This window comes from Hetaerina americana, unplaced genomic scaffold (genome assembly GCF_022747635.1).
Source record: "Hetaerina americana unplaced genomic scaffold, ioHetAmer1.1.p SCAF_44, whole genome shotgun sequence".
NCBI classification, from domain to species: domain Eukaryota; kingdom Metazoa; phylum Arthropoda; class Insecta; order Odonata; family Calopterygidae; genus Hetaerina; species Hetaerina americana.
This window is the reverse complement of record NW_027287030.1, coordinates 2215625-2243513: the sequence shown is the minus strand read 5'-3', so window position 1 is coordinate 2243513 and position 27889 is coordinate 2215625.

Genomic DNA, 27889 nt, shown 5'->3' with positions numbered 1-27889 from the left:
TTTGAATGTGGTATTGTTCTTTATTATGGATGGCGACCGAGCATTACCCGCCACACGCCCTTGCGGCGGCTTGTAGGGTATTATGAAGATGTAGATGAACTGTTATCCTGCGATTACTTTCCGAAACTTAGCTAGGGGTTGTAAAGTTGACGTCCCCAAAGAACTGCGGAGGATCAAATTTCACCAGCGGAAATAAGGGCATATGGCTCTTAAGGGGGTAAGAAAGAATGCTCCATACCGTGAATGATGTCAAAGGAAGCACCATTACTTATTTGAAGACTGGATCTCGGATCTTCATCACCAAAAAGCTCTTAAACAAACAAGGATAAACTGAGCGAATCATATTCTGTTCAAGAATATTGAAATGAAATGAATATATGGACGTTTTCATTCCACACACTTAGTGTGGAATTATAAAGTCAATAATTTCATTTAATTTCAATATGTTACGTGAATTCCATTAAATCACCCCGGAGACAGGAAATTGGCTCAAGAAAAATAAATACCGTCTAGATTCGACGAATAGAGAAACCGTTCCCATTGATTTCCAAGATTGGTATGAACTACTCAAGCAATCAAATAGGGCATATGAAACCGAACCTATAGTTTTAAAAACATTCCCCAATCTTTCGATATGGCACAAATTTCAAATCCTAATTGGTAATAGAGATTCAATTGCACAGACCCATATACTGAAACGTCTCACCTCATTCGCAAATTGCAAACTTGTATCCATTGATGTGCCAAATTTATTCAACACAATTACTCACTCTACATATACCTTCTTCGTCCCTCTAGAAGCCACGCAGTCGGTGAAATATTAACTAAACACAGACTCACCAAAGCTCAATTGTTATAATGATACAATATAATAATTTTACATTAATATTTCTTGCCTAAGTTTAATTCCATCTTGTAAAATGGAGCTTTATTAAAGACACGATCAAATGCCGTAAGATACCATACCAAACATATTTTATTGAAGGAAGTGTTGCGTAAAAACTAGCTCTGAAAGTTGACCGATTAAAATGTCCCAAGGGTCAGTAAATACTCGTATTTAGCGATGATATTGCAAAACTTCAGGATATCTGGGGTTGATCGGTTTTAAGGGAAAGGCTGCCATAAACAAATTTCCATTTTTGCGTATGGTTATCGAAGGAAAAATTCTGTTCTAAGTCATCCGTTAGTTACGAATAATTTTTCAGCGCTGTCCTTTGTCGAGGACATAATTAATTCATTCGACGAAATACTTAAGCTGCGGTGTTAAGGAAATTTTCAGGACTGCCCAACGTACTTCAGTTCTCTTCGACTCCACTCCACTCCTAGCGGGAGCGAGGCATCGTGCCTAAGGACGCGGACCATGGCCCAAACAACAACAAAGGCCTGCAGCCGAAGGTAATTGCACTTAAGGGAGGAGGATGAGGCATTCCTAGGAAGAAATAAATTACGTCAACACCGTACGTATGTTCGTGGGTATGTGCGTGCGTGAGTGCGTCTGTCCATGTTCGATTGTGCAGGAACAAATGAAGACCTGTCGCCCGCAGCCCGTCCGGTTGCGTGGCATGTCAAACCTTCCGTCCTCCCTTCGCAAAGTCCCACGCAGGGAATGCAATGCGTCGGAATTATCGACGATGCAGCCACTATATTTTTGCAATGGAACCGGAGGATATGCGAGGGCAAAACTAGATAGCAACAGCTCCCTCTCGTGAGACCGAACTGGTGCGTTGTAAACCCGGGTTGATATTTTAAGTATGTGTGCCCATCAGTTGGAAGCTAATCTCAGTGAGCGGATAAAGCAAAAAGAATTGGAGCAAAATGTATTCGAAAATTAAAACCTTCTCGTTGAAATTTGATGAGACGAGATATTAAAATATTTTTGGTGAAATGTGAAAATTCTCTCTAAAACTCGTTTCTGTCACTTATCTTAAAGATTACCGTCCCAATTAAGGGGAATGACATCCTCAGTTTAACTGAAGATATTTTAATCTGACTTATTATACTAAATTGTTCAAACTTTATTTTAGAATCCAATAAACCGATGTGTTTAAGCATTGGATTTGCATGTTTTACAACTTGTTTGTTTTGGGTGGGAGAGAAGAAAGACGATTCAATGCTAGTTGTAACTTACTAAATAAATTCACATCCACATATGTCAGCGCCGAGCTCCCGCAAATTATTTGCACTCCAACATGCATTGGTCGCTTGAATCATGAATATAAAAGTCGGGAAATTGATGCCAGAACTTGCAGACTCAAGGACTCCTTATTCCCACAAACACCACGGGATAGCAACAGTTGGGTTATTGGTAGCAAACATTCCACTTGCCACCCTCAGCGTCTAGGGAATAATTAGGTCTACTCAATTGCTTGAACTTTCACTAACCTCGTGTGTGTTGCTGTCAAAACCATTCCCGTATGACCGCATTAGAATGCCATTGAATAATGTAAAGATAAAATAAGGGAGATAGATTCCAGTTCAGATAGATACAAACCGAAGTCACTTTATAAATATTAAAAACATTGAATTTACAAGTCGGAACAAAATTAGACATTGCAAGGACATCAGGTATATTTGTAGGTGCATGTATATATTATTTGGTAGTTGAGTGTTTGCCTGCGTGTGGGTCGTAAGGGTTTCTGCTTGAATGTATACCATGTTTTGTGGACAGTATAAATTTGTGGCTTTTGCATGCGGTTTTTTTTAAATTACGGGTGGTACCCTACAACATCCCCCGCCACACGCCCTTGCGGCGGCTTGCAGGGTATTGAGTAGATGTAGATGATTCTATTTCCCCTCACATAGCGCTTTCTTGGAATGGCGGGAGTAATGATAGTTGGAAGCAGTAATCATTACTCCCGCCAATGCTGGCCTAGGGGGCCAACAGAATGAAGATTCCTTTTATTTTTATTTATTTATTTATTTACCCTGCAAGCTACCGCTAGGGTGTGTCACAGGGGGTTAATACACGCCAGACTAATTTTTACCCGAACATAACACTACCGCGGTCGGAGAATGTTATTATAATATCCTATCTTTCGTGGAAAAAATGGCACCTTAAATCTATCTACTCTACACTTAATCTCTCCAATTTGATTAACATGATCTCTCGGATGGAAGTAGAGCTTCCGGATGAAAAGAATCCTTTCATGAATTATAACCGAAGTGAGGTGTCATCGACCAGCGACGGGGGACGGGCACGAGTCAACCGTTTCGAGGTTAGACGGTTCACTCACTCACCACGCTTCTATGCATTGCGATAGGTTTCCTCCCAAATTCCGCGCGGACACTAATGTTTGCAACTACTAGTCTCGCCGTAAGATCCTTTTCTTAGCCAACTACATATAATGGCCTCAGACTACCACCCTAAAACATGAAGTCGTCGTCTAGTGGATAAATCCAAAGTGACCTACACAGAATTTGTTTTGGATACGTGAGAGTCGAGTCTTACTCAGTCCAAAGGTTTGTGAGGTGTATAATATTCCCACGACCTGGGTGGGAAGGGGGGGGGAGATTTCTCAGAATATATGTTATACCCTAAAATAGAACCGCTTAGTATTCTCAAAATGGTGTCCCGAGGAATTACCTGGAATATGTATCCGACCGTCTTGTAAGAACGGAATTATCGGAATTCTAACGGCGGGAATCTACTCAAGATATTCCACAGAAATCTTTGGATTAAAGATAATTTTCTATGGATTTCGAATGAGACGCTTTAATCTGATTCCCAATTAGGACAAAATTCAAATGAATCTACTCATAAATGAAGTATAATCAAGGTTGATCGTAAGAGAAAAAGGCGTATAAGGTTTACCTATTTCTAAAAACGTGAGAATTCGCCATGAGTCGTCGCATGAGACCCGACTAAGAGAAAATACAGGAAGCTATGGGAATAGTGGATTTAATTCTCGTTCTTCCTCATACGAATCACGCCAAAAAAAACCGTCATTTTAACCAGGGAGTTCTGGTTACTTTTAAAATTTAATAGGGAAAACATGCATATTATTTTTTCCTGGAGCAGACATATTATAGTACTAATCCGTGAGATACTAGTGTTAGTCAAATTATTATGATTAATCTGCCACAAGGGAATAAATGGCCAGTTGAAATAAGCTACATCTGCTTGCTTAGAATTGCACTATTATATTGAAACAAATGAAATGGACTACAACTTTTTAGATCGCATGAATTTAGCTGAATGTGAACTTTTTCAAGATATCATGAGGAATGGACGCCAATGTAAAAAGATTCCAACTCCCTGCATCTAATTTCAATTGAATCTCAATTTTCATTTTCTTTCCATAATGATTCTCCGATAACTAAAGAAAAATATATATCAAGATATTTCTCTTAATGTGCAAACGTTTCATCTATATTTCAGCTATATAGGGTCTACTCCTCTATGTTAGAAGTGCAAATAAATACCACTTTGATGATTAAATGAAAGTAAAGCATATCGAAATGAAAAATTGAAGTTATCTTATTTTTTTTGTCCATTCGCAAGTGAAATTACATGTTCATGTTAACTATTATTTTTCGGCAAAGCTCGGAATTAGGTCATGGATTTCAAATCCCGCTTCTCCTTTTTTTGCGTTCACAGAAACGAATTCTCTCATTCAAAAACCGAGATACCGTTTGAAAAATGTAAAAGACGCACTTGTATTGCGGACCAATAATACATGCTGACTGTAGATCACATATCATAGGTTTAGCATGCATTAATAGAACTTGAAACATGAGGGGCTCATGTTTAGTACGATATCCTACTTCAAGGATATGGCCATTTTTAAAAATTATTTTATGATTCTGGGAAAACCTTTTTGGAAAGAAGACATATTCAATGATAATAATTAGCAACAATGCTCACGAACATAAGTCATAAACAGCACATTTCCAAAAACTTTTATTGAGTTTATTTTTTAATTTAAAAAATTTAAATAGCCCATAAAAGTCGTTGATACCGTCACTATTACGCAGCCGGCATTGAAATATTTCTCTAAGCGAAAACGAAACTATAAAGAAACAGAGAATCTTAATCCAGGGTATCATGCTTACTGTTTTGCACTCTTCATGTATGTCAATCCCCGTTAATTAGAGCAATCCAAGACAAAGTCTCATTCATTTCTGAGCAATCCATCTGCCGCTAGTCTCGCTGTGTATAACACACAATGAAGTTTTCAATTGGGTGAGCGAAGGAAAGGATGGATATTGAAAAGTTATAGGAATGTTGACGGTTGTGACAGAAAGCAGAAGTTTGGGGTAATCGGGGTTGAGGAAGGAAATAATATATAGAGCAAACAATAGGATTTTCTCGTGAGACTTAGAAAATAGTCTTTAGGAACCACCCACCTTATTAGGCAGAATATTATGAATACATTTTTTAAATGTTTTTTGAGTGGTGGCTTGACACCCCCCTCCACGCGCACTTGCGGCGGCTTGCAGGTTATTTTGTGTGGATGTAAATGAACCAAGTAATCGCTCTTTACAGGCATCAGACCCATTAAAAGAAGATGTAATAACAGTTTGACATTATTAATGCAGCGATCCCTAGTACTACAAACTTTCCTCCGGAAATAATGATCCCGAAACACTGTCCCAAATGCAGAAGAGGGGATCTGACCAAAGCAGGTCGACATCAACATAAATACCAAACCAAATCGATACACCAAACAATTGTATGGCAGGAGGTGCAAGCACCAGTTGGAAAGAGTAGGTGATAAGGGAGTATATAGGAGAAGAAAGGGAAAGGGAAAAATATATAGAAAGAACCTACCAATTTATTTGATTTTTTGATTAATTTGAAGGTCCCAATAAATTTTTATATTTGTAGTACTGTGCCGCGTGTTGACCGCGGAAGGCTCGTTTGGATCCGAATAGAGGGTTTATACCATAGATTGCTGGAATTTTGTCGGGAAATCGGAGCGGACTTCATTGATCTGAGGCCTGTCCTATCATTGTGTCGGGTTCCCTTAATCACTCCGGGGTCCATTTTACTGACGAAGCATCGCAGTGTGTGTCGTGTAGGTTACACGAACACGTTTCGAGGGTTTAGCATAGCTGTTAGGCAAGAGCGTAGGTCATATATAGGGATAACTAAAGTAGAATCGAGCGCTTTTGTCACTTCAGATCAGGTTACGTCTCTCAGATCCTAAAAGTAATAGGAAAAACAAACACTTGCGTTAAAACAACGTATAACACACGTAAATTTAATAAAATTGGTGCCTCGAAATACATAAAAGATAGTAATGCGAGTGAATGTAATACTTTTGCCTCTGTTGACCATGAATCGTCTCGAAACAGTTTTGTGAGCATACATAAAACCGTAAAACAAAAAATGATTGAACAAATAAAAAATATGACATTAAATTGCCGTTGAGACAAAATATCGGATATTGAACATATTTTTTCAGTTTAGGCAGGCATAGTAGTTGGAACGAAGAAAGAAATATAGCAAACAATGAAGTTTTTCCGAGCGGTTTCACAATTTACAGAAGGGACAGGCCTAATAGATTGGGTGGGGGAGTATTCATTGGTTTTAAGTCATATCTTTGGAGTCAACGATATGAATGCGACGAAAATGACATAGAAAGCGTTTGGTGTAACATTAAGGACTGCAACGAGAGAAGCCTATTCGTTTACTCATTTTACAGACCCCCAGATTCTAACACAGATATTCTTCACAAGCTGGACAACCTAATATCCACTCTCAGCAGCAGACATAGCAACAGTATTATTATAATCGCTGGTGATACAAATCTAACATAAATTGATTGGGACACGTACTGCGTAGAAAAGTCTGCCAAAAACAGGTATTCATGCCAAGAACTCCTTCATATATTCGCAAAACACTCTTTAAAACAAATTGTTACATCACCAACACGGGGCCAAAGCATACTAGATATCTTCGCGACTTCTACGCCCGAAATTATTACTAACATATAAATAATGGACGGCATCAAAGCCATTTTTGTAGAGTTAAATACTAAGTTCATGAAAATAAAAAAAAGAAAAGCGTAAAATATACTTATTCAACAAACCAAATTTTAACGGACTACGAGGATACTCAAAAAAAAGAATTACCAGAATAGTAAGATACTTTTATTTGCCGATTATGCAGTAGTTTACCGTGATATTTGTAATACAGAGGACACAGCAGCTTTATCAGTTAACCTTTATCCTATACAACGCTGGTTCCATGATTGTCAATTAGAATTAAACAAAAAAGTGCATGGTCATACATTTATGGAAAAATAGCACTTCCCACCCGAACGCCTACTGCATTGCCGAATTGGATTGTGTGCAGCGTAGAGAAGCTAGATTTGTAAAACATTGCAATGGAAAGTAGCGTACCCTAAATATTAGAGCAGTTAGGTTGGGAAGCACTCACTGAGCGAGGGTTATATTACAGATTGAAGCTCTTGCATAAATTGGAAGGTCTCTTTAGCAAAGATGTTGAAAATGTATTATTACCCCCATCGTACTACGGTTGGAGAGATCATGTCAATAAAACTAGAGGGATTAAGTATATAACAGATTGAACTAAGATGTCATTTTTTCCACGAACGATTGGGGATCATTATAATATTGTTCGACCGCGGTATGGTCATGTTCGGGTAAAAATTAGTCTGGTGTGTATTCACCCCCTGCCACCCACCCTAGCGGTGGCTGGCAGAGTACATAAATTCAAAAAAATTTAATTCTAAAACAAATTTAAAAAAAATTCAGTCCTCCCACTCTAAGTCTCATCTCAAACTTTCCCATTTACGTTAAGCCCTCCAAACTGCCCCCGCATAAGTCTCCTTAATCACCAAGCGAGATAGCATCAAATTTTTTTCAAGTAATTTCATAGTACCAGCAAGCGTAGGCGGAGACTCATTGCGCAATGGGGACATTAATGAAGGAAAAACAGGAAACCTTCTATGTTTCCTACTGCGATAGAAACGTTATCTCCTCTCGTAAATTGTATTTAACGCTGAAAATTAAATAAAATTTCCATCATATAATTTTATAAATTGGACTGTCATCGAGGTGATGACCTTGAAACACGGCGTATTTTTGCATGAAGAAAGCAATTCATTTTTAATTACACTCATTGTCCTGCTGCATTTTATCCTCTTAACCTTCCTATATTAATTGTTAATAAAACGGATGCCGAAGATATTTAGAGACAGAGATTTTTGTCAGAGGGAAAATATGGAATTTTAGGAAGGGTAGAAATAGCAAAATTTAAAGAGCATTTCGACATGAATAAAAGTGAGAAGAAGATATGTGTCGTCAGAAATGATAAAACTTCTGGCCTGGGGTTCATAATTTAAGAAGTAATCCGTACCAAGAGACATTGGGCGACACACGCTTGAGTCTTCCATGAAATAGTCTGGCTAAAGCACTGACTTGTGGAGTTGGGGTGGGAATCATTGGAAGAAATACGATTCATGCTAGGTTGAACTAGGACCGATCGTGTGCATTTAGCTTTTTGGTTCATTTTCCAAAATAATCCGAGAATTTACCAGTTTGTAAGGTAAATTATTGACTCCTTTCCTCTGATCTGAAGGGCTGCCTTCCCCCCCCCCACCTCCCCCAGCAAAACACCCACTCTGAAATTATTCGACCCCCGACCCTAACACGTCTCCGAGGATATATCTAAAGCATTATTTTTGGTTCGGGTGAGGCCTAAAAAAACCAAACCCTATAGACAGTTTACATAGTAAAGTGTGCGTTTATTTCATTCGTTTATTGAACAATATGGGTGTGGAACACCAATTCCTATGTCCGACCATGGTGGGGGTAAAAATATTCGGGTCAAAATTAGTCTGGTGATGTGTTCACCTCCTGCCGCACACCCTAGCCGTGGCTCCACTGGCTTGTGGGGTACTTAAAATAATAGACAGCAGTCTATTCGCAATAAGAGTCTCCCTCCCTCATCCCATGGACCCCGATTGCAATTTCTCATCCAAAATTTCGTGTTCGGTACGTCGGGTGCACACGTCCGGGGCAATTTACCCTTGAACACTAATTTTCCTCAAACCCCCATCCCCCTTTCGGATCGGTTCCCCTCCCTATACCCTTTAAACCATCCGCACAGCCGTCGCCCTTTTTCCTCCCCTTCCGCGCCCCCTTCAAACTCGACCTTCTCAAAATTTCTCCCGCTTTGCGAAATTCGCGCGGCACGAGGCTCACGTTGAGTGTCGACCGCCGTCCACGCGCATGAGCGAAATGTGGGGGGAAGGGCGAGTGAGGAGAGTTCTGTAGGATAGGGTAAAGGAGGGGAATGCGACTGGAACGGGTTCTTAAACGTGGAAAACGTGTGTGAGGTTTTTGTTTTCTTTTTATGAAAAGGGCGGGAGTCAGCTGGACGGACCCTCCCAGGGGGCTCGCCGTCCTCGTAATTTTTATCCTTCCGCTCTGTCAAACGACACCGCATGTGGACATCGCGACCCACCCCCTCCCAAACCGTCCCCTCACTCTCTCCGGCCAGGCGAGAGTGGAGAGGGTGGGGACGTTGGAGGGGGGGATTCCCCAAAAACGTGCTTCCCTTTCATTCCGCAATTTCCAGCGCGGGACGCGTGCACCCGTGCCTGTCCTCGGCCCGTCGCCACGCGTTCCTTTCTCTCACCTCCCCCCTATCCTAACCCCTTGCTCTATATTTCCCAAGAACTCAATTGCCAGCTATCGCGGATCTGGCTGGAGGAAACGTTTTCGGCAACCTTTGGTCACGGGTTGGATTCAACATGGCACATTGATTCATGTCCCTCTCAATTCCATCTCTTGGATAAATTCACTTTAATTTCATCGTACTTGGAGTACGATGAAATTAAATCAATCAGTGTATCCTTAAGTACTGAGAAATAAGGTGTTGGTTATTCCACATACATTTTATCACGCACGCCCTATGTTTCGACTTATAAAGTCATCATCAGGTTGAGTTCCCATCGAGAGGGCCCGGGTTCGAATTCAGGAGACGGCAGATAATTTTCAGTGGTATCCCGATCCCTACTTGGGGTGCTTTGTGGAGGGCACTTTGAGTGAGTACTAATCTCTATATTAGCATGATCTCTCCTGCCGTAGTACGATGAGGGCAATAATACGTTTTCAGCATCACTGCTAAAGAGCTTCTTCCAATTTATGCAAGAGCTTCAATCTGTAATTTAACCTTCGCTTCGTGAGTAATTTAAATCCTAGCTCCTCTAGTAATTTCGATACGCTACTCAGTTTATTATAACAACTACCACCCTACCACCTTAGGCCGCCTTACGTTTGACACGATCCAATTCGACAATAAATCCAACTTCATGAGGATCGCATACACTAGCAGAATATTCTAAAAGACGATCAAGTAGAGAAAAATAGCATTGTTCTTTTTACCACCGCCTCACTTTTCCCTTATATTCTCTAATAAATCCTAATTTTTTTTAGCTTTTCCACATATTCCTCGTATATGTTTCATCCAGGGGAGAGGAGGAGGAGGAGGATTTATTCCAAGAAATCATCACAATGCACTTTTTTAACTTTAATTCTAATTTCCATGCGTCGCACCGGCGTTGTATTGCATTTAGGTCATCAGCTAAAGCTACTTTATCCTGAGGATTAAGGATGCCTCCGTAAACCATGGCATCGTCGGCAAATAAAAAGATCTGAATGTTAACCACGGACTTAATGTCATTATTGTAAGGAAGGAATAAAAGAGGTTTGATAACGCTTCCCTGGTGGGCAATTGAAGTGACTTCTCTTCATAATATGAAACACTGTTTATGACTGCCCTTTTGTACGCAACCATTCAAAAGGTCTATAATACACTCCAGGATATTTTTATCTACACGTATGCTATAGGCTTCTAGCTTTCTGAGTAGTTAACAATGAGGTACATTGACGAAAGCCTTTATAAATTTATAAAAAACCGCGTCCATTGGAACATTTTTCTCCCCCGAACCAAAGATTTCATACACAAAACGCGCAAGCTGCACCCTGTAGAATTTACATTTGAAGGGTAATATCTGATGAATTTTCATCAATTCTCACGGTCGATAAGGGATCGGAAAAACATTTTCCGAACGCGTCATGGGGGAAAATTATTTGGAGTCAAAATTAATCTGTTGTGTAATCACCCCCTGCCACACACCCAAGCGGTGGCTTGCAGGGTGCTAAAACCAAATAAAAACAATAAACCTTGACTATTGATGTGTCTCAATATGGAATTAGCAAATATATGTTCCATGACCTTGCATGGAATGGGGTTGAGGGAAAAAAAGGCCTCTAATTACCTGATTCGCCCTTTTTTTAATATGTATAACATTAGCCGTTTTCCAATCTCTCGGGACATTGCGATCTGCTAGCGGTTTTTTAAATATGATGCCTAGATACGGGATCAGAGGTTTTATTAAGCTTGATATTTTTCAGCAAACGTTCTATTACATTATACAAGATTTCAATTTTGAATTTTGGCATCGGTTGGCCGGCACGATTTGGTAAGCCATCCCAGGCATTCGGGGGTGCATTGGTTTGAAAGAAAGAAATAAATAAGCTGGCATTTTATAAAATGCTGGTTACTCTTTTCCCTTAATCGTTTTAGAGTGCATTAAATGTAGACTAATTTTTTTAAACCTCTCTGACATACGACGAAAATATATTCGGATTATTTTTCAAATATTATACTAATCCTTTTCTTTTGTATTCGCTTTCCGAAATTCCTTCTTGGCCTTTCTAGGTATCTTCCAATCATAAGTGATCTTATTCCTTTTGTCACTAGAGATATCATTCCTCACATTTTTCATTCTGGCGTGACATAACCTTTGACGTATTGATTTTCTGACATCCGATTTGTACCATCTAGGCTTCGTGCTATCTTTTATAACTTGACTAGGAATGAACCTGTTTACTGCTGAGCGCGTTATGTCAAGGAAGTGTCCTTGTATCCTCAGTATTTCGGTGTTAACAATCTTTCTCAAAATTTGCAAATTGACTCTGTAGCACGTAGTTTAAGCCATTATAGAGATAAAATCCCAAACTTGGCTGTTAAACATTATCGACAGGAATTATGTGTGAAATTATGTAATGTAATATTTGAATACTATATATAATTAAAATAATCATGAAATAAAATGTATTTCTATTGTTCAATATCCTTGTCTTTGCCAATAAATTATCAAAAAGCAATATTTAAATCAGCAACTCCAAGCGGCAGTCCACTCGATATAATTTATTAAAATACGTACATCACCATAATGATTATAGCCTTGGAAGTGGTGAGAGCCATGATCTCAATTGTTAAAATAATTGTGATAATACTCGTAAAATGGCAATGTGCGAGTTTAATCCAAGAAAACGAAATTATTTACTGAAGGCGACACATATAGTTAAAAGTGCATATTAAGTGTCAATGTTGGGAATGTGTATGTTTAGGTCGGGAATCACTTACGGAGCAATGGTTAAATTACAGAATAAAGCTCTTGCATAAATTAGAACGATGTTTCATTAGCAATGGTGTTAAAAATGTATTATTAGCTCCATTGTAATAAGGTAAGAGAGGTCATGGCAGAAAAAATTGAGATATAAAGTGTAAAAGATATACGAGTAGATTTAAGATATCTTTTTCTCTGGGACTACAAGGGATCAGAATAACGTTGTCCGACCGCGATAGAAGGGAGGGTGTTTTGAGTCAAGGGTAGTCTGGTGTGTAATCAACCCATGATACACACCCTAGCAAAAGCACTGTTATATAATAAAAATGACAATTAAAGAAAATTGAAGACTCATAACGAGTCAAAATAACATGCAATACAACAGTAAAAGATATTAGACTGTTCTAGAAGCGTTATTTCGTATCGGTTAGGATACATTTGTAGAATGTAACTAGTATTCATTTGAGAATATGTGCTCTATATATTCATTATTCATCTTAAAAAGATTGAATAAATATAAATAAAGTTAGATTTATTAACTTACATGTGGTTAAGTCAAACAACTGGTGGATATGCCTTGAAAGTTGCTTAAACTGAGTGATCCTTTAATTCGCGCCCATCTTGTTGAATTTCACAGATGGTAAAAATCATTCGCCTTGAACGGTGTCGGGACTGAAAACTTAATGTCCAGCGGCCTGGACAAGATGATTAATTTTGACACTGAAATTCCTTGATAAATGATAAGAAAATTCCAAAAATACTCGCCTTAATTATTTAACATGTTGACGCTTTCACTCTTAGAACTTTTGTGTGCTTAGAACTGACCTGCGAAAAATCCGAATACATCCAGCCTACTTATCAGGATAAGTAATCAAATTTAAACCTATGACTTAAACTCTAATAGCGGCAAATTGTTTCAAACTCTATTCGTGATGTAAATTCTCCTAAAGATAATTTATTGATGTAAACTTCAGTAGTGGTAGAGACAGATCTACTTGGGTGCTACGACAAGTAAGGCCATTTAGCACCTATCACAACCAAGAACTTTTACATGTAAGTTATGATAATGGAAGCGATTAAGTGCATTACCAATATCAAAATATAATTAAACCGAAAAGGCCATTTGAATGAAATATCATTTATATGTTACAAGAAATCCAGATTCCTTTAAAAATTAAACTGCCCGACTAAAGGCGTAAACCCAGTAACTGAAATATGAAAAATTCCTTTAGGATAAAATCAAAACATTCGTATTAATAATTCTAACACCTGTGATATACTCTATGATATTTTATCATATTTTACTGTCCAGAAACTATATAACAGTAATGACACACGTAACGTCTCCATTGTCCGTCAAAGTGAACCTTTTTTTTTATTCTTGAAGAATTTAAACTACTTTGTAATAACTCAAAATATTCCCTTAATTTCACCTCAAACAGAATGAAAAATCTCTTGGACGATTTTGAGTAATTAATGGATCAATTAGAGCCTCTTTACTTCTGAAAACTGCAAATGGTAAAAGAGCCATTTTAAACCAAACATATTTCCCTCCATTTTGGAAGGAAAGACACGCAATGTTGCAATTAAGTTTAACGTGAATTTTATTTCTCCAAAGAATTTTACTCATGTATGTTTATTTAAACAATCAATTATTAAATAACGGAGAATATAGGATATATAAATTTCTAATTTCCACTTAAGCCCAAATGCCTATGAGTGTTATTGATTATTAACGTTAATAATGGTTTTAGCATTTTGGATCTATCAAGCGAGATCATGAGTTCAGAACAATTTGATTTCTTCGGACCGATAAACGGTTAAACACAAAATTATGCATGATTTTTCCGGATAGAAACCCGCTCCCGATGACCTACTCAATTGTTACACGCGAAAGGGGAATGATGCAGCAGGGGGTGGGAGACAGTTTCGAGGGGTAGTTACGTGTAAGTTAGATGCCAAGCGCAGCGATTGATTTTGATTCGGGCGAGCCCAAGTTTAGAATTCAGCCCAACGAGGAGGGTGCATTTCATGGGACGGAGACATGCATAGGCAGATGCAAAACAAGCTCGCCTAGTCGAGCGTGGAGGAGAGGACATCGGCCTCGACCCTCTGCCCACCCCTTCCCCGGGAACTTCAACCCCATCGGATTGTTATTGTCGCATTTTCCTCTCGGAGTGAGTTACACTTCCCCTATTATCCCAGGTAGACTAGACCCACCTGTACAGACGACCACAGAGCATCACCTAGTTTATAGCGAGGGGAATCTACATCTACATAATACCCCGCAAGCCACCGCAAGGGCGTGTGGTGGGGGGTGTTTGGTCACCACCCGTAAAAGAGAACAAAACCACATGAATACATGGAAAACTATGCCCTTAGTGGCATATACATTCATGCAAAAATCCTTTTATTCTACTCGCATGCGAATACATATACTATTAACTAACAAATATTTGCACCTTAGGATGCAGTAAAAAATGTATCCAACAACGTGCAAGCCAGAATATGAAAAACAAGAATGCGAAACTCAACCACCACATGAACATGCAACATACAACGGTCTCCTTCCCAAGGGCACAGGTAGGGAATGTGACCCAGCGCTGCAGGCAGCGGGAGGGCCCCCTCCCGGAGAGAACGATGGATGGAAGGGGAAATTCAAAAACAGAGAAAGCAGAGCAAGCCGTATTGTAAAGAGCCCTGCATTATTTAATGACATTCTAATGCAGTCATGCGGGAAGGGTTTTGACAACAGCGCACACGAGGTTAGTGAAAGTGAATGCAATTGGGTAGACCTTATTGTCCTCTAGACGCTTAGGGTGGCAAGTGGAATATTTGCTATCTATAACCCTAAAAGAATGAGCTAGGATTTAGAATTAGGAGTGAAATGCAGTTGGAACTAGGGATGGGAGCGGACTTCCTACTCTGAAAAAGAGAATATCGGTAGAAAGGGGCTTTGAATCGATTTTATGTGAGCTGTAAAATCATTTGAATGATCACCCGATGGCTGGAAGTTTATGGTGATTTGATTTTAGTTCCCTCCTGAATGCCTACTTCATCAGGAATTCAGACTCGATTAATATACGTATCATTAGTCCTATCGTACTACGCTAGGAGAAATTAGTCATTACCTTCAAAACTTCACCTAGGCGAAACATTTACGGGGAATGTGTAGACAAGCTAACCAAAAGTTAAGATTAATTCAAAGAATATTGAGGAAATGTGATGAAAAGGTCAAAGGGCAATGTTACTTTTAGCTCGTTAGGCCTCATCGTGTGCAGCGTAGAGGGGCAAGATTTTTCAATAATTGTTGGGATAAACTGAGTTGCGTTTCAAAATTATTGGAGGAGCTAGTTTGGGAATTGCTCACGGAGTAAAGGTTCAATTAAATCCCTTTGGAAGGATGACTGTCTCTTTAGCGATGATGCTGAAAATATATATATATTATTAGTTCCATCGTGTTACGCTAGGAGGAATCATGCCAGTAAAATTACAAAAAATAAGTGCCGAACAGACAAATTTAAGATGTCATTTATCGCATGAACGATTAGGGTTAATAATGTGTCCGAGTGACAAGAAATGGTGGTGTGAGGAAAGCAACAGAGTTCTGCAGGAGACAGGAGTTAATCATCATTAAATACTTGGTTTAAACACCACTACCGATGTATGTATGCATGGAAAATAATTAATTCGCACAATTTCCCCGGAGCGGATGCGGACGCAGACCATAATTTAGTAATAGTATAGAGCAGCGTACGATTTATTTATTTATTCAACAAAACAGTCAAAAACGGGTCAAAGGTCTTTAACATTGGCTGACAGACAATACATATAATTTACATTAAGAAGAAGGAAGGGTAAGGGCAATAAACATTAATGAAAAATTAACAAAATAGATATCAAGAACAGCTATAAGATAGCAAAAGAGTGCCTATGTAAGTAGAGAGGGTTATCTGGATTTTAAGGAAGGAGGTGAAAGCGATGAGTGAGGAAGAGAGATCCAGGGAAGGATGCTGAATGGTTAGGGAATTAAATGTGGCGGGGAGTCGAGGGAATAGGGAACACTGAGAGATCGAGAGACGGAAATTTGGAACCTGCATTTGACTAAAGTTACGTGTTGGTCGTGGGGGACGAATTGAGAAGAGAGGAAGAAAGCCGTTGGTACGGAGAGTTCCATTGAAGATGCTATGCAAGAATTTCATATCACATAGCAATCGACGGCGGTAGAGTTGGGAAATACCAAGAGATGAAAGAGTAAATTCCCGGGTTTTATTTTTGCGGGAAGGGATGCGATAACCGGAAATGTCAATAAAGAAATAAAGAGGTCTGTTAAGTAACTCCAAAGTAGTCGGGTAGGTGGTAAAAGTGGGAGTAAACAACCAAAAAAACACCGTCCTAAGGGCAAGAGGTTCACGAACATCAGTGTGGCGATAAAGTAGGCCTATAGACTATTGCCATCGCTTCCCCGACAATCTTTTGAATGTTCTTGCAAAAGGCGAGCTTCGCGTCAAAAATTAAACCCAAATCGCAGTGAGAACTGATACAGCTACATAATACCCTGCAAGCCTCCCAAAGGGCGCGTGGCGGGGGGCGTTAGGTCACCACCCGTAAAAAGGAACAATACCACATGCGAAATCAACACATACATGCAAAACTAGACCCACAGTGGCGTAAACACTCATGCAAAAATCCCTTCATCCAACACGCATGCAAACACATACGCTATCATCCAACAAACAACTGCACTCCAGGATGCAGTATGGAATCCATCCAACAACGCGCAAGCCAGAATATGAACAGTAAGAATGCGAAAATGATATATGGGATAGGGCTGTTCGAAAGAGTGTATGAAAGCGAAAGTGATTTGCACTTTAAAGTGAACATCATATTAGTTGATTTTGAGGCATTAATGCATAACTGCCAATCGGAACAGCAAGCAGTGACGGAATTAAGAGCAGATTGTAGGGGAACGGCATCAGATGGACAATCAATCTGTTTGGAAATTTTGCAATCGTCTGTGTAAAGCAAAATATTGCATCCAATAGGGGACGACATAGTTAATAATATCGTCTATTCAAAAAGATAAAACAGGGAAGAATGTTTATGAAATGAAATGTAGAAGGATTGACTGGAGATTCAATAGAAAAGTATCAGCTGACCGTAGAGGAAATTATGAGCGAGGAAAGACAGCGAATGCAATAGAATAAAAATTGGAGGATATACGTATCAAAAGAGGGTAATCGAATGGCACAAACGAAACTATAGTAACAACTAACAGGGAAAGGACAGGGGAACCATGAATTACGGCCACAATTGATTAGGACTGGAAGAATTTAAACACAATATTAGGTAGCAGGAAGTATAAAGAATAAAAAATAAACAAAAAAAGCTGGAAAAAAATCAGAGCGAAAGAAGCGTGCTAGAAGACGCAGTGCGAGGATATGGAAAGTCACCGATTCGTTTTAAAGAAACTCGGCTTCATTGAACGGGTGGTGGGGATATGTAATGAGAAAGTCAAAGAGAGGCGTTAATTTGCTCTAGTAAGACCTCGTTTGGAATATGCCGCAAGTATTTGGGATCCTTGGAAGAAAATTGGGTAAAAAGAGTTAGACAAAGTCCAGAGGAAATTCATCGAATTCGTTAAAAATTGTTATAATAAGACGGTGAGTGTGACAGGCCTTCTGGGGAATTGGGATGAGAGGCACTTGAGATGCGAAGAAAACAAGTGAGATTGAAACTTTTATGAAGGTTCACAACAAACGGGATTAACAATGACACTAAAGGAATTGTTATGGGCCCACACTACTTAGGGAGATCAGACCACAAAGATTAAAATGAGGAAGATAGATTCCTGTACATAGAGATACAAATACTCATTCTTTCCCCGAAAAATCAGGAATCATAATTGTAAGAAACTAAAGACACAATTGAAATATTAAAGGCATTAAATTTACAAGTCCGGACAAAATTAAACGTTGCGTAGACGTAAGGTGTATTCGCAGGTGCATTTTTTTATTAGTTGATAGTATATTCATTTGTATGTGAGTGAGTTGTATAGGTTTTTGCATGAATATATACGATTTTGTGTGTGAAGATTGGCATAATATTTGTGGGTTTTGCATGCGGTTATACTCTTAATTACAGGTGGTAACCTAACACCCTCCGCCACACGCCTTTGCTGCGGCTTGCAGGGTACTATGTAGATATAGAAAGTTTACAAGGGAAGGGTGATACTGGCAGGCTAATATGGCGTAGCACTACACATTCTTAATGGCGAAGGAGACAAAATTCCCGCGTAACAACGTTAAGGGTTTAAGAAAAGGGGGGGGGACGAAGAATTGTTATGAATTAATTCATAGAGTTTATATGGAAGGAATTTGGCCTTATATTTCGTCAAAATATGTTAACTGCCATCCCAAGTTGGGAAAATCAGCCATATGTGAGGACCACAGAACAAAAAAGTTCGATTTCGCTCGCAGCCGAAGTGGTCCTCAGGATAAGAGGAGGAAGAGCAAGGAAAATGATTAATTAATAAGGGGAAGATCAGTTTGGGTTCAGGAACGGTAGAGGAACGTGTGATACCATAGCAGTGATGAGTTCACTAATATAGAGTAACGTGGATTACAACCAGGATGTACGTGCTTGTTTTATTGATTTTAAGAGGGCGTTTTAGCGAGTGAATAGGGAAATATGGACGGGAAGATGGATGTACTGAGGGAAATAGGAATAGATTGGAGGCACAGGAGAATAATCCGCAACCTGTACATGTCTCAGACTGCTCAGGTGCGAGTGGCGGATGAAGAGTTGGGAGGAGCAGTGTTAGGATGAGGTGAGGTGACCACGGTGTCTAATCAAAATTACCCGTGCTTTTCAACGTTCATGTTGTGTCAATTGTTAAAATGGCATGGGAAGAAATGTAGATAGGAATGAGATTTTGTGGGGAATTCGTAAATCCAGTTAGGTAGTGCGGGTGATAGAGCGTTAGTTTCAAGCAGCCAAGAGGTTGCAAACATTGGCGAGTGGAATGGGAAGTCTGTGCGATAAGTATGGAATGCGAATAAGTGTAAATAAAAGAAATATTATGAGACTCTTCGAGAAAGAGAAAGGTGGAGCAATAGTATCGTCACGATAAATAATATTTAAATTGGAATTGAACTCTTCAAGGCAATCTCAACATTTTACTTCGAGTCTACAATGAATCACGATATGTTTTCAACGTAAGTCATTTAAGGCATAAGATGGATGTTCAAGATTTGAATTTCAACATTAATGAAACTTCTTTCTTCTTATGCGCCATATTTCCAATGATTAGGCTGCAATGTTCTCCAATTACACCAGTTAATTATTCATTTATTATAAATATCGCTTCACTGAAAATGATCGCGATTTCTGATATTGGGGATACTTAGAACAATATGAGAAACGCAACGAATTTTATGACCACACGACTTGTATAAATTACTTTGAATATTAAGTATGAGTGTATCCATTTCGCTCGAGATAGAAATTAGTACAATTAATTTGCCAAAATATGAAAGGAAGGTAAATCATTCTTATAATAACTGTAAATAATATTTTACGAAAACTTCTTTTAGTAAATATGCTATAGCTGATTTTGAAAATCCAATAGGCAACGAGACTCCAGAGAGTAGAGTAAGAAACAAACAATGCAATCGGCTTTTTATAAAAAATTCATGGAAACACAAACTAATTTAACTTTTTTCCCAAATACTTCATGAGTAAATTCTCCGATTATTATTGCAAAATCTCTACAAGTCAATTTCAAGACTTAGAAACATCATGCTATCGCTAAATTTCAATTTACCATTATTGCGAAGGAAATCGCAAAAATGATTTAATACAACAGGATTCAAAATAAAATTGCGCATTTGAAAGCTAAGTAATTTTATTTGGGAGTAAATTAATACCACATGCAATTGTAAAATACACAATGTAAAATTGATTTAATTTGTGTTTTATCATCCAACTTTTATACTCCACATTTTGGTTCCGCAATTATTCTCATGGAAAAAGTATTTTTTAAGTACGGTTTCTACTTTGCATTCGCCTTAGGGACTCTTTTGAAAAATAATGAGAAAACTTTGACTTGTGAACAATACTATAAGGACTTTCAATTGTGCCAATTGATCGAGAATACCCTGAAAACGATATAATACGAGTAATATACCCTAGAAATAATGTATTATGGACTTAGAGAGTCTATTGGGAAATGGGAACGCGCTGTGCATTTATAATAGTGTTCAGATCAAGTTAAAAAGAACAAAGTTCGGTCATCGATGGGGGTTTATATATTAAAGTGTACGGTGTACGAATATTAATGACCATCCCGATTTTAAACACCTTTGAAAAAGTGTAATAACAGTAGCCTGAGTGGTAGCTAGTAGTAGCTAATGCATTAATGATGAAAAGACGAGTGAAAATTACGATTGGGAAATATTATATTGCCTACCGGGATTCGAACCCTACTCCGAGCGGTGGATCTAGGCATCGCTCGGTTAATATTCCAATGGAAAATGTCCTCGCACGAGGGAGTAAGCGAGATCGAGGGCAAAAAGGGAACGGGAGGGTCCAGGGACACAAAAGGACACCGCCGCCGGACACGTTCTCGTGCCCGGCCACCCGATCGCCGGTGATGTGAATGATTTGATTCCTAGCCCTCGTAGGGGCGCGTGACGGGGCGTCACGAGGGTCGACAGGAGACCTGGCCCGGGGGTCGTCACCACTTCATCGGATTCCAAATTCCCCCCCCCCCACTGGTGGTTTCCAAATTCGAGCCGCCGTTGCCTCACTTCCTCCCTCCCCGGCCAGACGAATCACTCCACCAAAAAAAGGCTCCGTTATCCCCGTCCACGAAAATTTCCGCACGCGCCCGGCAGAACGGATCGTCAGGTGAGGTTTTGGGATTTGGGCGGGGGGCAGACACACACGTGACGGTTTCCACGGGGACAGTGAGAGATTTCGTGCTCTCATCCACTCGCGTGTGCCCTCGCACGCATCGTACCAATCTGTATACGCGCGTGTGTGTGTGTACGCGCGGTGCCCTAAAAACAGGGGGTTCCACCACCCAAGGGGGGTGGGAGAGAAGGGAGAAGTTGAGTGAAGAAGTGTTGGGGTTGGGGGGGAAACTCAAGCGCGCGAATAGGACCCCCATCCCCCTCAAACCCCTCGGAAAAGGGGAATGGGATTTAATCGGCTGTGGCCTTCGGCGGCGATCGGATATTTTCGATGGCTGTCGGATATTTATGTGCTCCCCCAACCACCCTCTTCTCTTGTTCCTTACTCGCCGGAACGTGCGCAAAACGAGGAAGCTGTGGTCCAACGTGAGTCTCCGCAGCTCACGTTGTGGAGACGGGTGTCATTTGTTTGCGTGGCGGACGAGAGAAAGAGAGAGGGAGGGAGTAGTGGCGAAACTTCCCCTAATTTAGCAGTTGCCGGGTGGACCAAAAAGAAAAAAAAATATTATCGCCGTCCGACGGGCGCATCTGCGAGTTACGAACGGTATTTTTTTCGAATTTTTTTCTTCTTCCAGTAGAGCACTTGCATTTCATTTCGACGTGGTTTTAAAATTGACTTTTAGGTAAATTCGTGGGTATAAGTAATTAACTTAATGTCTAACTCATCAGCAATTCCAACAGCTCTGGTTTTCCAGCATCGCACCTTTTCCCCCAACCGTACCCTTCTGAATAAATTTCACGCGTCTTTGGTCTTAGTAATAGGTGAGCTCTACCCTCATCTATCAAACCAACCTTAAGTTCGATTACTGTAGTTTCTGTTTTATAGAATAATAGAAAATAGTGCATTGCTTTCGTCTTAACTACGAAGATCTTTATCCATAAACTATGTAAGGAAAATAAAAAAGAGACGTTTCAGGCGTAAAATGGTGGAAGATCATAATTAATTAGTAGTAGTATTTACGGGAGGCAACCGACAGTTGAGGTCATTTGCGCCATAAGGTATGGAAGGGAAAGGATGAAGGGTGGAGAGAAACCCGGCGTCGGCATTAGCCTACTCTTTACGAAAGGCGCCAAGGGGTCTGCAGCTTAACGTCCCATCCGACGGACGGCGAACGCACTTAAAGTTCTCTCCACAAAGCACTTCAAGTAGGGATCGAGATACCACTGAAAAATATTCAACACCGCCGAAATTTGAACCCGGGCACTCTGGGTAGGAAGCCAGTGCGATAACCACCATCTCGATCCCCTGTCATAATTAATAAAACATTAAAAAATGGCAATATTTTCCACAAAATAAAATTTATTAATGCATTTTTTAATTTTAATTTTGTGGAAAATATTGCGAATTTTAATTAATTTTGCAAGGAAAGTTTGCCTTAGCGAGACAGAGTTAGGAAAATAAACGCTCAATGACCTTTTTGCAGTCTGGAGTGCCTCTAAATGTTTAATTTCATTCTAGATGTTCTGAATTATCTTTCGTGTACCTCGAGAGCTTCCTAGTGTTTGCCCTATATCAGTCTCTCCTTCAGTTCCTCCCAACTCGTGCGTGCCTTTATGCTTTCCAAAAGCTCTATTCTATTCATTTTTCTACTCTGCTTGTCTAATATTCTCCTTTTTGTCACACTCTTGAACACACCACTCTCATTTGTAATATCTTTCACTCCCTTTCTCTTGTTTGACCTGCATCATTTATTTCTATCTTGATTCCTTCGTAACTCTTTGTCTGCCTTAATGCTGGCTATTAAGGCTTCTCTCTGTTGTCCTCCACTCCGCTTATACAGCATCCTTCAGTCTATCAAGATTTTCAACATCCTCTTTGTCTGTTTACTTCTGATTTCACCTGGTAGCGTTCTCACTTTGATCAACATATTTTTAAAAAATTTCATCGTTCGTCTTCGTCTCTGTCTAACTTATTATTTCTATTCCAAACAATTACCTCATCCCAGTAGCCATCAATCTACGTGTGCCCTCTTTAATAATAAACGTGATTACATTATAAAAACATTACATCCATTATTTAAGGTGTTGACCAATGTTTTCTTCACAATTGTATTTATTGAACTAGTTATCAATCCTATTTTTTTTCTAAATTCTTCATTCTCCAAAACAACTGTTGCCCTAATGTCCACCATAATGTGCCCCTTTTTTCTCTGCATTTTTCCCTAAATGCATCAACTACTTCCTATGCTCCAGTGATCTACCTCCCTCTGTAATGTGTGGATTAGGTATCTTGACTCTCAAGAATCTCAATAGCCTCGTTTAATGGAGGTAAATTCCCATCCCGTTGCTCCCGCATTGATCCAGTTTAGTTCTCTACAGTAACTGTAATCCTGCCTCACAATTGTTTGTTCATTTCCACAATGTGCTGATTTTGATACCTATCGTTGATATCTTAGGTTTTCAATAAAGTGTTGGCGTATAACTTTGAAACACCATCGCCAAAGATTATACCAAGTTATTATCGATATCAACCACCACACGTATGAGAGAGCTAGATCAATTTATTGGGCTTCAATTATTATGGGCTAAATGAATTAAATTGTAACTTAATATTTTGTACGATATTAAATACCTAATGAACTTAGAATGAAATGATCGTAGCTTATTTTAAACCAAAATTCGGTATAAAAAATTCGCTTTCTTTAGTGGAACAGCTCCAAAATGTTACCCAACCCCCGAACGCCAAGTTAGTTTCATTTGATGTCCAAAATCTTTTCCCCTCCATCCCGAAACGAGAGGCATTATCTTACGCCCAATACATCCTTTCCAACGCTAATGTGGACTGCTCGATAAACACCTTTTTTAAAAGATACGATCACTTATTCATTATGTTCGACTTCCACCACGTCACGCCTGAAGCTACTCAATTAAATACCTAATTTTTATTCCTTATTATTTTGTGGGAGCCAATTTTGTTACATGCTCTCATTTATTTGTTTGCTGCCAATTTTGTTACCTGCCCTGATATATTTAGGTTTTACATGTTCCTTAAAGGTGTTAACTTTCGCAATTTTACAGTACAAAAATCATCATGTATTTTTGAATACTTATTACTCAATTTCAACAAAGGTTTACATTTTTTACGCAGCATTTCTCCCAAGCACTCATTTTCAAATTAGAACGAATCAATTCTATTCATAACTTATTTGCGATATTTGAATAAAATAAAACGCCATTTACATACAATCTCTAGAATAACCTAAAGTTAAATATTAAATTTTAAAGTTAACTCATAAAGAAATTATGAAAGACTTTTGTATTTTGCAGCAGCTGTTAACATTGTACCAAGAGTCTGCCCAGCTGTCGCCATAAATCTTAAGATGCGTTTTTAAATTATATGATAGTTAAAAGGTTAATGTGACCATTTACTTGTCCATCCTCATTGATTTGAATGGATTGAAATCTTAATTCTGCGTGAAAAGTGTTGCCATTTATGCGCGAAAAACTTTTGGCTGATATTTGCGAATGAAAACATTGTTTTTTTCAAAAGATCGATTTCCAAAATTTTCAGAAATGTATATTCAAATCAGACCTAGCCTGTGTTACTTTGCTTAATTTTTACCCCATTTAATGAAAAAAAATAGAAGCGTTTACTCCGTACCGTGTTGGCATAATGCGTTCCCAAACTAACAAACAAATTAATTTTCAGAGCTATATAATTATAAGATGCGCTGGGGTGAATATGACTATGAATAAAATGGTCAAATAGATTTCTAAATTGACAACTAAATGAAAACACCACCTGCTTAAAAATTAAAAACTATGAAATATATAGTCATTGAATACATTTCCCTTATTTATGAAGAAAAATCCTATAGAGAATTTGACTTCGGACTTGAGTTGAGGGAAGAAACGTTTTAAAATATTAAAAAAAATGTAACCATCCATGAGTAAATGTGAATTTTATTTTTGGTGGATAGGTAGTATAAACATTACTAAGAAAAAAGATGACTGCGGGAAACGTTTATGAGGAAAAATGATGATTTAACGCATCTGCCACGTAACGTGTCACAATTTTTAATGAAAACCTTTATAAGGGTGAAGCGAAATACTTGAGGATTGTCATGGACAATTAACGTGTAAAAATAATCGGAGTGAACACATGAACTTGATAAAAAATATAAGGATTATGGGAGATTTTGAAACACCATTCTTTATGAGAGATGAGGAAAGTAGACCTTATCAACCGTGGGTACTGCGCCTTTAGTCCTGTATGCTATGTTAAAATAAATGTGGATAGCATTAAATGTAGGTAACTGAAAGATCTCCGTTTCACTGGATGGAAAGGGAATTTCCCATTAACCCTTTCAAAGCATGTTCGGAGATAATTATTCAATGAATGGGTTTTTTATCAGGGTGTCTCAATTTTGGAATCGGACGACATTCAGGGTAAAGTTGAACTGATGCCTGCGGGCAATGCGGCTTTAGTCCCCGGCACTCCAACCAAACTCTCACCGTGTCTGACGATCAGCAGATGTTCGAGCGGGCGTTTGCCCCATCCCTGAGCGACGCGCAGCATGCCTCCGTAGTTGGGGGGAGGGAGGATTCGGCACTGTGAGGGGGAACGGATCCTCGCCCCAACCACATTGACGAACACTCCCGACTTCACGTGCCAAGCCCTTCCCAATATCGCTCATCACGTTCCCCGGATGTCTCTCACCCCACCCCCGCTGTCCTTTAACTAAAAATCCTTTGTTTCCTTATAAATGATTTTCCTCTCTCCTGTCAAAATCCGCCTCCCGTTGTTTCACTGTCAGCTGTCAAATTTAGCAATTTTTATCCTTAACTTCCCGGTTGAAAATAATTCTAAATGTTCCATCATGATTAAATTATTCGTGTGATTACGCAGCCTTCTTTGGCATTGCCTGAAAACTAAACAAAAATTATTGTAATGCTCAGAAAAACGCACAAAATATGTTTCCTGGATTAATTTTTCTTCTAGATCCTCATATTTTTTCTTCTTCATGCCGTCAAAAATACCCGTTCTATCTCTTTCTAATCCATTGTTTGATTTTTTCATAACATTTGGTACAGTGCTCACCGTGTGTAAGAATAGAAATTTAAAATGACCAGCCATCAATTGTGAATAGCCTTGACAATTTGAATACTGAATCGTTAAAAAGAAAAGCAATTAACTCAATTAAAAAATGAAACACAGGCGCAAGAAAACAAAGGTTCCCTCAGACCGATGTTAAAGGTTGGAATCCGAAATACCCACCCGCTGGGAAACCGTAGGCTGGACTTAACTGGAGCCGTGCTCCAGGAAAACAATAAACGCTACGCACTTGTAAGATAGAAAACAATTATACAAAAGGATTTACACAGAAATTTCCGCCCCAAATGATTCCACGATTCACAGCAATTTTGGAACAAAAATACATGGAGAAATAGACATTTAACTGTCAGTTTCGCCAATTTCTCCCCATCATCCTCACCCTAGTCACCCTTACGTATTATGTGATGTGTATTATGTGATTTGATTAATGTGTAATGAGACATTTCCCTATTCTGCTATCCTTCCATTAACGGCGATTCCAGACGACACCCTTAAATATCTCATTGGCAAACCTTTTCGAAACATGCTATTGAAGTACAAATGAAAGAAAATTTAAGCCATATGTAAGCGATATTACGTACACAGAAACTAAAATTTATTTGAGAATTTTCCACAGTACAGATTACAGTTGGAGTGTATTTGTCTTAGTAATATCATCTGATTGAGTGAATTGCTCATATCCTGCCAGTCATATTAGCAGCATAAAATATTTTTCTTTTCCGTAATTAAAAACATATAATTACTCTAAATATTAACAAAATATTTATGAGTTTATTTATGAGAATATTTAACTAAAAATATTTTTATGAGATTCAATGAGTTAATTTCTACGTGTTTGAAATACATGCTCTAAATATTTTCACCTGAATCGATTTTAAAGTCAATTTCGGTAATACCCTCTCGTTAGAGTCTATGTAGAACCAAATATTACATTCCACCTTATTATAAAGGAAGAAAATGAGTATTTGATATTTTTAATTCGACAGACACATGAAAATTAATTTAATGGCTTTGGTGGCGGCTGAACCTTGCCCTTTGTCTGACCTTTCAAAATTCGAGTAAATCCACCTTCATATGCCTAATGGATATGTAAACTCGCAAAAACCTTTTTTTAGAAAAAACACAAAATTTACATAGTCAGTGATTATGAATTTTCACAAAGTAGAGCCTGAAACCATTGAATTCATTTAATGGAAACTGTACTTTACATTTTATTTCGAATTATCATTCAATATTAGAATATTTTTTCCATGTTAAATATACTCATCAATAGTTAACGATTAAAATCGCAGAATACATTTAGGAATAAACAATGTTTTCTGTGAACATAATTTCTTTTATCGTTCTACACATCAATTTCCGAAGCAATCCAGTGATATCATGACAAAACACTGAATTTGGAAAAGGACATTTGATTATTCTAAGTTTTAGTCGTAGTTATTAAGAGAGATAACGACAGGTTAGGT